General features: G+C 41.4%; 1 non-coding gene and 1 pseudogene across 1 annotated transcript; one reads left to right on the top strand and one right to left on the bottom strand.

Moving 5' to 3' along the window:
• The first annotated feature begins 870 nt into the window (after positions 1-870).
• On the top strand, positions 871-12,922 carry LOC103292561 (aurora kinase A-like; annotated as a pseudogene).
• Positions 5,168-5,272, bottom strand: LOC114234181 (U6 spliceosomal RNA). The gene has a single exon (XR_003620384.2). It is a non-coding gene; the product is annotated as a U6 spliceosomal RNA (small nuclear RNA).
• Positions 12,923-16,717: the final 3,795 nt, after the last annotated feature.

The following is a 16,717-nucleotide window of genomic DNA, read 5'->3' as shown; positions in this document are numbered from 1 at the left end:
ATAAACATTATTTGTACCTATTTTTCTGAAATAAATGTCAACAAGTATATACTCATAATCATCTGCTCTGATAAACAAACCACAATCATGCCGAAACCGGTTTGGCTCAGTGGATAGAGCGTCGGTCTGCGGACTGAAGGGTCCCAGGTTCGATTCCGGTCAAGGGCATGTACATTGGCTGCGGGCACATCCCTGGTAGGGGTTGTGCAGGAGGCAGCTGGTCGATGATTCTCTCTCATCGATGTTTCTAGCTCTCTATCCCTCTCCCTTCCTCTCTGTAAAAAATCAATAAAATATATTTTAAAAAAAACAAAAAAAAAAACCACAATCCCCATAGTTTAACATGAAAAAGCTTATATTTATCTCACATCACAGTCCAATTCAAGCATATTAGTTGAGCAATCTTCCACGTGGTCATACTGGGATTCAGACAATCTGTTTTGTAAGATTAACATTCCCTAGAGCCTCAGAATCTATGGGTCACATCACTTTCACTCATGTTCCACTCCCAAAACTCAGTCACAACTAATTACACGGAAGGCTATAAAATAAGACCTTCTGCTCACAAGGAAAATGAGGCTGAAAGAACCTTTCTCTGGCATCAAGTAACTTGTCCATAGTCACAAAACTAGTGGGCTTTGCCCTCATGGAACTTGCGGTCTGTAAAGATAGGAATGAATTACAAACAAAAGTAAGGTTGCAACCATAAGGAGCACAATAAACTAGAAGGTTATGTGTGATGGAAGTTTTTGAAGGAGGCTGGGGTGGGGAGGGGAGTAACATTTGAATCTGAAAGATGAATGGAAGACGGTTCTATTCAAAGGAATCCGCATGTGCCAAGGCCCAGTAATAGGAGGGAGTGTGGTGAGTATGGGGAAACTTAAACCAGACCTGTGGCCAAAGAGGAGAGAGAACAACAATGAAAAATGTAGAGATGTTGGACCTGATAGGTCATGTCGACCGATTGATTCTGCCTTTATCCTCAGAGTAAGGTGAACTATTTAAGAATTTTGAGCAGGAAGTTGAGTTGATTGGATTTGTTAGTTGAAAGCACCAGTCTGTATGCATCACAAAGAATGGATTCATGATGGTATCCAGTGAATGCACAGAAACCACTTAGAGCTATTGTAGCTGATCAAATAAGATAATGGTAGCCTGGACTAGTGGAGATGGAAAAAATGAAAAGAGGGAAGAGGATCTGAGAAACATTTAGGAATGAACTGAAAAATGACAAAGATTTGTGAATACTTTCTTAAGCGTGACAACATTATAAGTATCTTTACTCAGAGAATTTATTAAGGCGTTATTCCTATAAAATACAAATAATTATATGCCATTTTAGAATCAGAACCTATCATGATTTTTAATGTAAAAATCAAGATAATAAAAATAGCTATACTCCTTACAAGTCCTTCTCCTATTTATGTTTCTTTTAAATATCAAGTTAGGTTCCCCCTCTCTCAGTCCTTCCTCCACTCTTTTCATAAGATTCTAACTAATTTTTTTGTTTTCTTTAAATGTAGAACCCAACCAGAATTTTTGAGCATTGACCTATGAACCAGGAGGTTATAGTTTGATTCCTGGTCAGGGACTATGCCTGAGTTGTGGGGTGGATCCCCAGTGTGGGGCATGCAGAAGGCAACCAATCAATGATTCTCTCTTATCATTGATGTTTCTACCTCTCCCTCTCCCTGCCTCTCTGAAATCAATAAAAATATATTTATTTTGAATGTAGAAAGTTCATGTGAGATCCAAAAACATTTTCTAAATCTAATTTAGAAAAGAAACAACATTTTTTGTTGCATCTGAATGTTCTAGACAGTTAATATGGGGCAATTTTGTGGATGGAAAATTGGGTGGGTAAAAAATTTCTCCAATGTTGTTGTGATTACTGAAATTAAATGTATTATATGACATGTCCTTCTAAACAAATACTGCAATGTCCTGAAGAACAATGTTTTCATCTTGTGTTGGCAGTGGACATACATTAGTCATTCAGGTCATGGCCACGTGATTCAGAAGTGATCATTATTAATTGCACTTTTATATTAACACCTGAACTGCTTGATGGTTTTTTAATTTTTAATTATTATTTTTCTCTATAAAATAAATATGCTTATTAAAATAACTTCTGAAACTAAGAGGAAATGTAAAAAGAAAATATCATTATTTATTATTATGTCTTTTTTATTTAACAACTTTTTAATTTCACTAATAGCAAAGACATCAAACAATGGAAACCATTATACTCTACTCGCAGGAGTAAAGAGTGGTATCACTTCTTTTTTTTCGTTTTAATCTTTATTGTTGAAAGTATTACATATGTCCCCTTTTTTCCCCCCATTGACCCCTTCTAGCCTGCCCCTGCCCCCTGCCCCAGGCCTTCACCACCCTATTATGTGTGTCCATGGGTTATACATATCTACACAATAAAAGAGAAACATGCAAATTGACCATCGCTCTGCTACACCCACCAGCCAATCAGAGCAAGTATGCAAATTAACCCAACTAAGATGGCGGCCGCCATGGAGCTGGAGCAAGCCGGAGGCTTGGGTTGCCCCAGGCGATGGAGGAAGCCAAGCTTCCCACCCACCCTGGCCTGCCCTGGCCTCCGCTCAAGGCTACAAAGTTTCAATTATAGAAGATAAATAAATCCCAGATACCTGCTTCCAGCTGGCCCTGGCCTGTGCTTGGGTCACCAGGGGGCATGGCCTGCCTGCAAACAACCACAGGCCCCTCGCCTAGGCCACCCCATGCCCCAAGGGAACCCCCACCCTGATTTGGAACACCCTTCAGGGCAAACCAGCTGGCCCTTACCCGTGCACCAGGCCTCTATCCTGTCTAATAAAAGAGTAATATGCAAATTGACCATCACTCCAACACAAGATAGTTGCCTCCATGTGGTCAAAGATGGCTGCCCCCATGTGGACACAAGATGGCTGCCCCCTCGTGGACACAAGATGGCTGTCATAAGATGTCCAGCAGGGGAGGGCAGTTGGGATGGACCAGGCCTGCAAAGGAGGGCAGTTGGGGGTGATCAAGCCAGCAGGGGAGGGCAGTTGGGATGGACCAGACCTGAAAGGAGGGCAGTTGGGGGTGATCAAGCCTGCAGGGGAGGGCAGTTAGGGGTGACCAGGCTGGCAGAGGAGGGAAGTTGGGGGTGACTGGGCCTGCAGGGAAGGGAAGTTGGGGGGGACCCAGGCCTACAGGGGAGAGCAGTTGGGGGGGACCAGGCCTGCAGGGGAGGGCAGTTGGGGGCAACCAGGCCTGCAGGGGAGGGCAGTTTGGGGGGACCCAGGCCTGTAGGGGAGGGCAGTTGGGGGTGACAAGTCTGGCAGGGGAGGGAAGTTAGGGGCAATCGAGCTGGCAGGGGAGCAGTTAGGCATCAATCAGGCTGGCAGGAGAGTGGTTAGGGGGTGATCAGGCTGGCAGGCCAAAGTGGTTAGGGGCAATCAGGAAGGCAGGCAGGTGAGCAGTTGGGAGCCAGCAGTCCTGGATTGTGAGAGGGATGTCCCAGATTGGAGAGGGTACAGGCTGGGCTGAGGGACACACCCCTCATGCATGAATTTTGTGCACTGGGCCTGTAGTCTATATATATAAAAGCCTAAGCAGCTGAACAACCACAAGACAGAACGACGGGTCAACCAGTCACTATGACACCACTGATCACCAGGAGGCAGATGCGCAACGCAGAAGCTGCCCCCTGGTGATCAGTGTGCTCCCACAGCCAACCTCCCACAGTCCCTCCCTCTGGCCGGCCAACCTCCCGCAGTCCCTCCCCCCCATCCCCTCGGCCGTCGGCCCCCATGGACCCGATCACTGACCAAGCCAAGGGACCCCACCCATACATGAATTCATGCACCAGGCCTCTAGTGTGCATATAAGGTCTTTGGTTGATCTCTTCCAATGGACCCACCCTCCCCTGCCTTCCCTCTGAGATTCCACAGTCTGTTCCATGCTTCTATGTCTCTGGATCTATTTTGTTCATCAGTTTATTTTGTTCATTAGATTCCACATATGAATGAGATCGTGTCATACTTATCTTTCTCTGACTGGCTTATTTCACTTAGCATAATATTCTCTAGGTCCCTCCATGCTGTCTCAAAAGGTAAGAAATCCTTCTTTTTTTTACTGCTGCATAGTATTCCACGGTATAAATGTACCACAACTTTTTTATCTACTCATCTATTGATGGGCACTTGGGCTGTTTACAGACCTTGGCTATTGTAAATCATGCTTCTATGAACATAGGGGTGTAGAGAGCGCCTGGGAAGGCACATGAGCATTTCTTTAATTATTGTCAGCTGAGTCCAGTGGCGTTGGCAGAGCCACATCCTGGAGACATACAGCCTTGCCCTTAGTTCAGGTGCCAGGGGATGGGTTTCATTATCTAAGTTCAGCCAGGTGCAAGAAACAAACGCAATTATCTGGGCTTAGCCAGGAGTGATGATTACAAAGAAGCCACAAAGAATGAAAAATTGTAGCTTGATCTTTAACCATGATTTCTCATAATTTCCTTTGTTTTAAACTTTAGTAAAACTTCCTGGAATCATGTTGTATATAATAAACACACTGCACCGGCTCTGGGTCACTGTCTCTCCATCAGAGGACAGCTGTCCCACCTGGTCCCAGCTTTTCCCCTCTGTCTCTGTGTCTGTCCTTTCTTTCATTTTCTCAATCCCCAGCTGCCCCTACCCAGGATTCATGGATCACTCTCTAGCTGCGCTGGTCCTGGTCCGAGAGAGAAATACCTAATACAGGAGTGTTCTTTCTGATTGGTGTTTCGGGTTTCTTAGGATATATTTCTAGAAGTGGGATCACTGGATCGAATGGCAGTTCCATATTTAATTTTTTGAGGAAACTCCATATTGTTGTCCATAATGGCTGCACCAGTCTGCATATCCACCAGCAGTGTACTAGGGTTTCCTTTTCTCCACATCCTCGCCAGCACTTGTCATTTATTAATTTGTTTATGGTAGCCATTCTGACAGGTGTGAGGTGATAGCTCATTGTCATTTTAATTTGCATCTCTTTGATGAGCATTTTTCATATGTCTCTTGGTCATCTGTATGTTCCCTTTGGAGAAGTGTCTATTTAGGTCCTTTGCCCATTTTTTTTTAACTTGATTGTTTGTCTTTCTTCTTTCTTTTATTTTTATTGTTGTTGTTTAAATATGGAATGCTTCACAAATTTGCATGTTATCTTTGTGCAGGGGCCATGCTAATCTCTGTATCATTCCAATTTTTAGTATATGTGCTGCTGAAGTGAGCTCTGTCTTCCTTTTATTAAGTTGTATGAGTTCCTTATATATTTTGGATATTATCAGATGTATCATTGCCAAATATGTTTTCCCATACAGTGGGCTCCCTTTTCATTTTGTTGATGGTTTCTTTTGCTGTGCAGAAGCATTTTATTTTAATGTAGTCCTATTTGTTTATTTTCTCCTTAGTTTCCTTTGCACGAGGAGATATATGTATAAGCATGTTGCTATGAGAGAGGTCTGAGATTTTGCTGCCTATGGTTTCTTCTAGGATTTCTGTGGTTTCTTGTCTTACATTTAAGTCTTTTATCCATTTTGAATTTATTCGTATGTATGCTGTAGGTTGGTGGTCGAGTTTCATTTTTTTGCTTGTATCTGTCCAATTTTCCCAACACTGTTTATTGGCGCAAGGAACAAATACCATTGTATGCTCTTGCCTCCTTTGTCAAATATTAATTGAGCATAATGTCTTGGGTCAATTTGAAAATATCAGATTATTATGGTCCTTTTAAGTTATTTCTAATTTTTGCTCTGAAAAATAATGTAATTAATCTCTCTGGGGAGATAAGTATTTGTATTTCTTCATTATTAATTTCTTGAATTCCAAGCAATAGCATTATTATATGAGACTCTTTCTATATATTCTCAAATGGCCATCAAGAAAAGTTATATCGATGTAGATATGTAGCAGTAGTATAAAATAATATCTGGCTCTTGAAAGCATTGAATATCTTTGCTCAGTGTCTGCCTATTTGAAACAGGAAGAGTGGTATATTTCATTGTTTAAATTTTAATTTATTTGAATGCTAGTGAAGTTCAATAATTTTCTATTTTTTCTTTCTCTATGCCACACTAGTCCAGAGACTTTAAATGGGGCAATATTACTAGTTCATGTGTCCACTTGCTACTGTGTGACCACAGTCCTTTAAACACCTGCCAAAGCTGCCTCAGGAGAAGGGACACAAGCCTGCCCCGGGCCATCATTTGGCCTCTGTTGTTTTCTCCTTCCTGACTTCCTTCGGAAATACAGTGAGCCCTCCAATAATGGTGTTTCATTCAACATTGTTTTGTTATAACATTAATGAGATGCTGTAGGAACTTAACGGCTGTTTATATCAATTAGCCTGTGATGAAATCAGTTATAACAAGAACCCACTGATGACATTGAGGACTTCCTGTATCTGCAGCCAAGGTCTCAACTGCTTGAGAAACTGATTGGAGGGCCTTTGTCACTAACTCAGTGTCCGTAAAAGAGCCTCGCCCCACTAAGCAGTAGCAATCCAGGAGGCTTCTTCCTCCCTGAGTCACTGCTGCCCTCCACCGGGTACCACTGGGCTGTTTATGTGAGAGATGAGAGCCTTCCTATTGCTGTCACTTGTGTGTGGTTCCCACACCTCTGCTGGTGATGCTGATGCACTGTCCTTAAATCACCAAATATCTGAGGGTTTTGTCACCTCACAAGGGTTTTTGACTTAAAGGGGAGGAGCCAGAATTCAAGACCAATTTCTCAAAGATCCACAGTCAAGCCTAATAATCTTACTTCCTTTCTGATCCTTTTTGTTTAAATCTCAGGTCAGGAAAAGTAATTATCTCTCTTCCTATGTCAAAGGAAAAATAAATGGAAAAGCACTTTTCAAACCTGTAATTTCTATTATAAACTTGTGTGTGTTTAGAAGAAATGAGAGGGTGGGTAAACTAAGGAATTGAAGGGGCCAAAAAAATGCTGATATTTCATAATATCACCTCTTCACAATAAAAACTTAGGTATATTGCTCTTTGCATGAATTAAAAACTGGAAGTCTACATCCCAAAATATTTATTGTAGTTATTTCTGAAGCATAGGATTCAGAGGTCAAAAGGAGAGACTCTTATTATTTCAAAAAATGGCGGAAAGATGTTGATATTATAGATCATTTCTACTGTCTTTTTGTCATTTTGTGCAGTTACCAAATTTGACTGCATAAAAAATGTAGCCAAAATACAATAACCAAAAGTTGAGCAAAATAAAATCAGTTAAATACAAAGCTACTTTCTATAATATATATAAAGAACTTTTATCATTTATTCACATGTGGCAAATACACACACACACACACACACACAATTCTATGGGGGGAATGGGTAAAATATATGAACAACAATTGACAGAAAATAAATCCCAATGGATAATAGCTACTTAATAAAAGGTGCAAATCTACTAGTACTCAGGAATTACATATTAAAGTCACAGTGAGATACCATATTTCACCTTTGAGCTCACGAAAAAAAAAATGAATAGAGCTAAAGAACTTATTACTGGTAGATGTGGGGAAAGGTGGACTCCCATACTTTACTAGAAATTTGATGTAATTCAGCCTTTAGAGGAAGCAATATGGAGCTCTATTAAAATTAAAACTACAAATACCCTTTAACACAGTGATTACACTCGTGGGAATCTATTCCACAGAATAGATGCTACTTTGTGAGAGCATGCTTACAGAAATGATTATTATAACATTTATCAGAAGATTTTAAACATGGAAACAAAATAAATGTCAATCAATAGACAAATAGCTGAGAAATACATCACATAACGGAACATTATGTGGCTATTGTAAATAACCAAAAGATATGTTAGATGATTAAGAGAAATTTGCAAGAGATATTATTGAGTGATAAATCAAGAAAATCATATTTTTGGAGAAAGAGGAATCCTGGTATCTGGAAATCCTGTATATGTATCTTTGTCAGTGCAGTATTATGTGAGTGCAAAGAAAATTGCTTATCGATGGATTAGATTCATTGGAGTGATTCATACTAAGTTATCAATATGGGTTAACCTGGAGGTGGGTAGAGGAGGTGATATAAGGGGTGCAGAGAGAATTATAAGGAAATCTAAGCCCAAAGGAAAAAATACATATTGGTTTAAAAAAAAAAATCTATGACATGAAAAAAAATCAATGACATTATTATATTTATATATTTCAGGAAAATTATGAGTGTGGGTAATGTTTTTAAAGTATAAAAAGTTTTAATGGATATCTTATGAATAAATACATTTCTAAAAGTTGACATAAATCCAGTATAATAATAGTTGGCTATAAAAAGTCATATAAAAATATATACCAAAGTCAAGGGGAAATTTATTATACTTTGCTTTATATCAAGGTTGTTAAGTGGATGAAGGCTTAAAAGTACTTGCCCATAATTTATCATGATGCCAGCTAATACTCTGTGTATGTCAAAGATCAGTACAAACTATCCATAAATTTTCTGATAGAAGTTTTGAAGAAAGGTACCTTGAAAAAAAGGAACTACTGTATGTGAAAATGTCTGGTCAAACATCTGAAATTTAAAATATTTAATAAATGAGATTTTGCCATAGAAATAGAATGGCATTTACAGAGCTAATTTAAATTAAATGATTTATGATTGTTCATAATGATAAAATTGAAATGGTAATTAGGAATTTCAGTAATAAGCTTTAGGTTAAGTCAGGCCTGAGGTTAATTCCAGATTTACAGGACAATCAAAAAAAAGATGCAGCCTGGCCAGTGTGGCTCAGTGGTTGAGTATTGACCCATGAATCAGGAAGTCACAGTTCAATTTCTGGTCAGGGCACGTGCCTGGGTTACAGACTGGAACCCCAGTGTGGGGCATGCAGGAGGCAGCCAATCAATGATTCTCTCTCATCATTGATATTTCTATCTCTCTCTCCCTCTCTCTTCCTCTCTGAAATCAATAAAAACATTTTTTTAAGTGTGTTTAGACTTTCTATCTGAGTTAATTGGTCTTTTCAATAAAGATAACACTTGTCAAATAAGATATGGGAGTAATAAAATTGTGTACAAAACTTCAGCTTCAGAATGATTTACCTTTGTATTATATTCCCAGGTTAGTGAAAACAATTTTAAAAGAGAATGGTATTGAGAACATCCCCAGAGCATTTTAAAGGTATAATAGTATGCACTCTTCTTATTTTTTTTAATAACATGCACTTTTGAACCTGTGGAATAGAAAGGCAAGAGTACTGAGAGACGAAACTAAACTATGGATCAGATGAATGAGGTTTAAAACAAATCTAGACGGAGGAAAATGGTTTGACTTTGGGTGGTGAGCACACAATGCAATATACAGATCATGTATCATCAAAATGTACACCTGAAACCTATGTGATCCTATTAACCAATGTCACCCCAATAAATTTAATTTTAAAATGTAATTAACTACAGGCCCGATGCACGAAGATTCATGCAAGAATGGGCCTTCCTTATCCTGGCTGCCAGCACTGCCTTCGCTCTGGCTGGAGCTGCCTTTCCGCCTTCCCACACTGCCCAGAGGCCCCGAGCAGCTGGGGCGGTATGGAATGCCTGCATCATCACCATGTCGACGATGCAAGCGTCCCACCCTGCCCCCGGCCGCTCGGAGCCTGCGTATGCAAATTAACCCACCATCTTTGTTGGGTTAATTTGCATACTCACTCCTGATTGGGTGGTGGGCATCACAAAGGTATGGTCAATTAGCATGTTTCTCTTTTATTAGTATAGATTAATTAAAAGGATCCAGAATGTAGTCAGAAATGTCTCATCTCTTAAATTAAAAATAATAATAAGGTTCTATTTTCAAAATTCGGGTTCACCTCTCCTATGTTGAATAGTCCCTCTTTTTTGCTCTCCCTACCTCCAGGACTGTGTTTATTTAGCAGGGTATGAGGTATGATGGCCCAAAGACATTGTCCCCACTGCTCTGTTATGGGTCAGCTGTTCACCTACCTGACTCAAAATTCTCAACATTGGAGTCATCTGTTTCCCTTAGGGACTAGACCCATATTTATTAGATGGTCAAAATCATTTCCTCATGTCTGATTATTTCCTAAATTTTCTCATTGTCGTCTTAAGAGAAGATTCTTTTAAATGGACATTCTGACTTGTATATTAAGAAAAAAGGAAAAGAATGCCACCCGTTCTAGGACAGCTGGTATTACCTAAAGCCAGGTATTAAGCTTATCCGAGTCAACTGGCCCTCAGAGGTTACTGAACCCACTAGGGAGATAAATGGGTCGTGGGTGTCTGCTTTACTTTTCTCTGGAGCCAGTGGAAAGTGGGTAGAGGGGAGTGTTCAAATACTGCTATAATTCCTTCAAGTGAGTCGCCTGTGGGAAATTTCCTTTTGTGGGATTCATCTTTTGGTAGCAGCAACTTTCCTGCAGTATAACAGGCCTGTAAAGCCCTAGAATTGAGGAAGCAGAACTCATGACATCTAATCAAAATCGATTTCATCTTTCCCACTGACTAGCTATTTCCCTGACCTTGGATAAATTTAGGGCAAGTTCCCAATTTTAGGTAACAGAGTTTTTAGTCACTTCTAGGCAAAGTCGTAGTCTTGGTTTAGTAACTAATATGTTCAATCTAGTAAAATAGCTAAAAACTTGTCATCTTAAAGGTTAAGCTTCCTCTCCCTAAATTTGGACCTCCGCGGAAAGGAAGAGGGGACATGACCAGTTCCTTCTCTTCAGGCAGACTGCTAAAGAGGTTCATCACCATCAGAGGCATGTGATTTGAAGGAGAAATAAGGAAGCAGGAAAGATCTGTCTTGGCTGATACCATTAATTCTCTCATTGAGCACCTTCATTGGGTCTTCTTGGTAGCCAGTCACAGGTGATCTCTCACCAGCATTCTTTTTCTGAGAATGAAAACAATTTTTCGGTCAGTCACTTACAAGTTTTCCTTTCCTCCTGGGATCTGGGCTATATCTCCACTTCATTTTCTCAGTGCTCACGATGCTCCAGGCAGCACCGTGGTCAAGATAAATGCAATGCACCACCATTTGTCCACCATCCAGAACTGAAATATCATTGCTGACATGTACACATAAGGAACTGTTTGACATTGAAAGTAAGACTCAAAAGAACTGTTGGCCCAGAAAGAAACTCACTACAGACTGATTCATTTGCCTCTCAGCATAACCATTTATGGCTGGTCTCATTTTCGGTTCTTATAAGTGTATTTCTTGTATCACATGATCTCACGCATCTAGGGGAAATAATGAACAACATAAACTCATGAACAAAAACAGACCCGGAGGCAGGGAAGCATCGATCAGACTGTCAAACCGTGAGGAAACTGGCCCCAATGTAGAACAGCTCCTTGAACATGAATTCTCAAGTTCTATGACCTGCCTGTTTCTCATTGGCATTACTAAATTATTCAAGAGCCAGTAGTGAGTTCCATAAACCTCATCGTCCTTCCCTCTCCTCTCCCCTTTTGTTCTCCTCTAAATGTGTAGATAAAGCACACATTAGGGGAGCTCAGAGTCTGTCCTGTTCTCAACACTCTCAATGGTCTTTGAACAGAACTGTCTTTCAAAGTGGAAACAAAAGGAAACCTTAACTAAAGTTTAGTTGTAAAATTCAAAATTAATGTAGCTGTTATGAGTATTGAAAGTGACAATTTATTTGAAGTGCTTAGCAGGGTGGGCAACCTGGTCCCCTGGAGAAATGAAGTCCCCATCAAGCAGAAATCAATTGCTCTCTTTGCATTAGAAATATGACACAACTGGTTTTCCTTTCCCATTCATAACCCCAGGAAAATTAATTCTCACATAGGTGGGTAATGGAAGTCTGGAGTCTCAGATGCAAAGATTTCTAGCAGTGAGATGCTCTCTGGAGGACTGGGCTGCCTTGTTTCAGAGGAGGAGCCAACAAGCACAAATCTAAAGAATGCTGCATTTCAGGGCCTATTAAGACTATAATTCCACCTGGTGAAGGTCCAAAACGTGTTTTGGTGACTCAGCAATTTCCTTCTCGGTATCCATTATCTGCAAGTAGCAGCCAGGCTGAGCGGGTTTTGTGTCCTTCAAATTCCTCCCAGCGAGCTCCTTCACAAGCACAAAAGCTTGTCTGCAGCCATAAACAGGTTCAGAATCTAAAGCAGAAGCAATTGCAGGTAACCAGTGTCCCTTGTTCTGCCCTAGGCCACTGAATAATACATAAAAGAGTGAGCAGCCTCAGCCATCAGCCCCTGGAAATAATTCTGAAGAGAAACTAGCATCAAAACAGAAAAACAAAGAATGTTTTTTTAAGGCAGTGTGCTTTGGAAGATATTGAAAATGGTCACCCTCTGGGTAAAGGAAAGTTTGGAAATGTTTACTTGATGAGAGAAGACCAAAGCTATTCTGAAAGTCTTATTTAAAGCTCAACTGGAGAAAGCAGGAGTTGGACATCAGCTGAGAAGAGAAGTAGAAATACAATCCCACCTTAGGCATCCAGATATTCTCAGACTGTGTGGTTATTTCTATGATGCCATGAGAGTTCACCTAATTCTAGAATTTGCACCTCTTGGAGCTACCTATAGGGAACTTAAAACTGTCCAGGTTTGATGAGCAGAGAACTGTTGCTTATATCACAGAATTGGCAAATGCCCTATGTTACTATCATTCAAAGAGAGTTATTCATAGAGACATTAAGCCAGAGAATTTGCTCCTTGGATCAGCTGGAGAGTTTAAGATTGCAGATTTGGAGTGGTCCATACACGCCCATCCTCCAAGAGAACCACCCTCTGTGGCCCTGAGATAATTGAAGGTCAAAGGCATGATGAGAAGGTGGTTCTCTGGAGCCTTGGAGTCTTTTGCTATAGATTTTCACTTGGAAAGCCTCCTTTTGAGGCAGGCACATATCGATTTTGAGGCTGAATTCATATTTCTTGAGTTTGTACCAGGGGGAACCAGGGACCTCATTTCAGACTTCAAGACTGTTGACGCACAACCCCAGGCAAACACTGGCCCGAAAGAAGTACTCGAGCAAATTCCTCAAAACCATCAACTAGCAAGAATCTTAAAAGACTCTTGCAGGGAGAGAACCCTGTGAGCCAGGGCTGCTGTGTAATCAGCAGAAACAAACTCCTGACATGATCTTATTACCAACTGTCTGCCTGCAACATTACCGAGAAAGAAAGAAAAAAAAAAATATATATATCCTATATAATAAAATATATATCCTATATATAATAATATGTTAAGTGTCCAGTAGTTCGGTCGGCCGTTCAACCAATCAAAGCATAATATGCTAATGATATGCTAAGGCCACTCAACCGCTCTCTATGACATGCACTGACCACCAGGGGGCAGACGCTCCAACTGGTAGGTTAGCTTGCTGCTGGAGTCCGGCTGATTGAGACTGAGCGAGATGGGCAGGACACACCCTGGAACCCTCCCACAGTCTCCCCAGCTGGCCAACCTCCCGTGTCCCTCCCCAGCCCCAATCATGCACCGGTGGGGTACCTCAGCCTGGCCTACCACCTCTTGCAATCCAGGACCCCTGGGGGGATGTCAGAGAGCCAGTTTCGGCCCAATGGCAGAACGACTGGTCGCTATGATGCACACTGACCACCAGGGGACAGATGCTCAACGCAGGAGCTGCCCCCTGGTGGTCAGTGCAATATCACTGGGGGAGCGCCACTCAGCTGGGCTCACAGCTGGCTAGCACAGCAGCGGTGGCAGGAGCCTCTCCCAGACTGTGAGAGGGTGCAGGCCAGGCTGAGGGACACCCCCTGAGTGCACGAATTTTGTGCACCGGATCTCTAGCTAGTGTGTGTGTGTGTGTGTGTGTGTGTGTGTGTGTGTGTGTGTGTTACTGAGCAGGCAATACCTCATCCTCCCCATTGATAAAATTCTACTTCAATAAACGTGACACTCTGAAATGAAAGTAGCCATGTGAATGGGGCTAACCTCACTGGTTTCATCATCTGCAGGCAAGGTTCAAGTGCAGCCACCCTGCAGCCTGTTTGGAGTAAGGTGTCCTTATGCAATAACCTTCCAAGTACCTGAGTGTGTGTGTAATTTATTGGGTGACCACACCTGGTAAAGTTGTCAGAATGAGTATGTGATTCTTTTAAATGTTAAAATAAAGATATGTGCATAGATGAAGTCTATGCAAAATGCTGAGTCTGTCCATCCGTGTTAGGCGTGTTTTCTAGTCCTCCTAACCATTTATCTCCTGAGATTGTAAAATAGGCACACGTACTCTACAGCAAATGCAGGACTTGCTTGGGACACAGATGAATGTGTGTCTCAGCTGGTCCTAAATGGTAAGGGCTGTTAAAAAATATTTTTGATGATTTTTATATTGTGTTTATAAATACATTAAGACATATACAAAACATGACTTCTAGCAGTGGAGATTAAAATTGTTAATTATCTGTATTGAAAGCTTTTTGATAACATAAAATCTATTTATGCAAATATAATTATTGGATAGAAAATGTCATATTATTATGAATTATAAATATGCAAATCCATATACCAGATTTATGCTTTCTTTGAAGCAATTTTAAAATACTGAGAAAATTTATTTTTTCCACCTTTAGAGTGAAAAACAATATAGCATTTTTAATTGCAATATATATATCTATAAGTTACTCATGTGGCATATTATTTATAATTAAAGGGATTATCCTTTCATTTCTTCCATGTAAACAAATTACTGTATACTATTGTTAAAATTGCTTCCTATTCAGCTAGGAAATGTAATTTGTTAATGGAACAACATGATGAACTGTGCTTTAAACACACCATACCATAATTTTTCAATTCATAATTATGTTATATCATAAAAATTCCTGATATTGAGCTGCAAAATAATTTAGTAAGTGAAGCCTGAAATTCCCAGCCTAGATTTCAATCTGAACTTAATTTCTAAGTGGCGTAAGGCAAATTAAAACTATCAACACCTACCTACAGTTTAGGGCTTATATAAACTAACAAATATAAAAGCCTTAGTTTAGTGCCTGGCACATATAGTATTTGCTTAACAAATTGTAGTTCTTTTGATTATTGATAGAGAAAGCCAATATGACAAATGATGGGATTAAGACACAACATAATCTCCATTATCTGAAATGACAGTCTAGGTTTGATTGAATTAAATGTAATGGTGCTTTTAGCATTCGCCAAACACATTTGTGTGGTTTTAGTTCTGGGGAAATGAAGACTAAAGATCTAGGACTGCACATCCTTGAGTACTTTATTTTTTTTTTAAATATATTTTATTGATTTTTTACAGAGAGGAAGAGAGAGGGATAGATAGTTAGAAACATCGATGAGAGAGAAACATCGATCAGCTGCCTCCTGCACACCCCCTACTGGGGATGTGCCCGCACCCAAGGTATATGCCCTTGACCGGAATCGAACCTGGGACCCTTGAGTCCGCAGGCCGACGCTCTAGCCACTGAGCCAAACCGGTTTCAGCTCCTTGAGTACTTTAAGTTAAGCTTTATACAGTATAAATTGGTAGTTACAGAATAGTCACAAAGATTACAGCATCGGGAATATAGTCAATGATACTGGGATAACTAGGTATGGGACCAGGTGGTTATTTGAAGCAGCAGGAGGAGCACTCTATAAAGTACATGATTTTCTAACTACTTTGCTGTACATCTGAAACTAATCCTATCTAATAAAAGAGTAATATGCAAATTAACCATCACTCCATTACACCCACAAGCCACACCCACCAGCCAATCAGAGCGAGTATGCAAATTAGCCCCAACCAAGATGGCTGCAGCCACAGAGAGCAGGAAGGAGGCTTGGGTTTCCCTGGCAATGGAGGAAGCCAAGTTTTCCACACACCCTGGAGGGCCCAGGCCTCCACTCAAGGGTACAAAGTTTCAATTGTAGAAGATAAATAAATTCCAGATACCAGGGCCTCTGCTTGGGTCGCCGGGGTGTGTGGCCAGCCTGCAAACCACCACAGGCCCCTCGCCCAGGCCGCCCCACACCCCAAGGGAACCCCCACCCTGATCTGGGACACCCTTCAGGGCAAACCAGCTGGCCCCCACCCATGAACCAGGCCTCTATCCTATCTAATAAAAGAGTAATATGCAGATTGACCATCACTCCAACACACAAGATGGCTGCCCCCATGAGGTCAAAGATTCTTCCCCCATGTGGACACAAGATGGCCACCACAAGATGGCCAGCAGGGGAGGGCAGTTGGGATGGACCAGGCCTGCAAGGGAGAGCAGTTGTGGGCGATCAGGCAAACAGGGGAGGGCAGTTGGGAGGGACCAGGCCTACAAGGGAGGGCAGTTGAGAGGGACCAGGCCTGCAAGGGAGGGCAGTTGGGGGCAATCAACCCTGCAGGGGAGGGCAGTTAGGGGTGACCAGGCCGACAGAGGAGGGAAGTTGGGGGCAAACAGGCTGGCAGGGGAGCAGTTAGGCATCAATCAGGCTGGCAGGGGAGTGGTTAGGGGGTGATCAGGCTGCAGGCAGAAGCAGTTAGGGGCAATCAGGAAGGCGGGCAGGCGAGCAGTTGGGAGCAAGCAGTCCTGGATTGTGAGAGGGGCAGTCAGACATCCCTTGAGGGGTCCCAGATTGGAGAGGGTGCAGGCTGGGCTGAGGGACCCTCCTCCCCCCCCCCTCATGTATGAATTTCATGCACTGGGCCTCTAGTATAGAATAATGTTGAATGTAAACTTTAATTGA

The sequence above is a fragment of the Eptesicus fuscus genome, chromosome 7, assembly GCF_027574615.1.
Source record: "Eptesicus fuscus isolate TK198812 chromosome 7, DD_ASM_mEF_20220401, whole genome shotgun sequence".
In the NCBI taxonomy this organism is placed as follows: Eukaryota; Metazoa; Chordata; class Mammalia; order Chiroptera; family Vespertilionidae; genus Eptesicus; species Eptesicus fuscus.
This window is presented reverse-complemented; position numbering and strand designations above follow the sequence as displayed.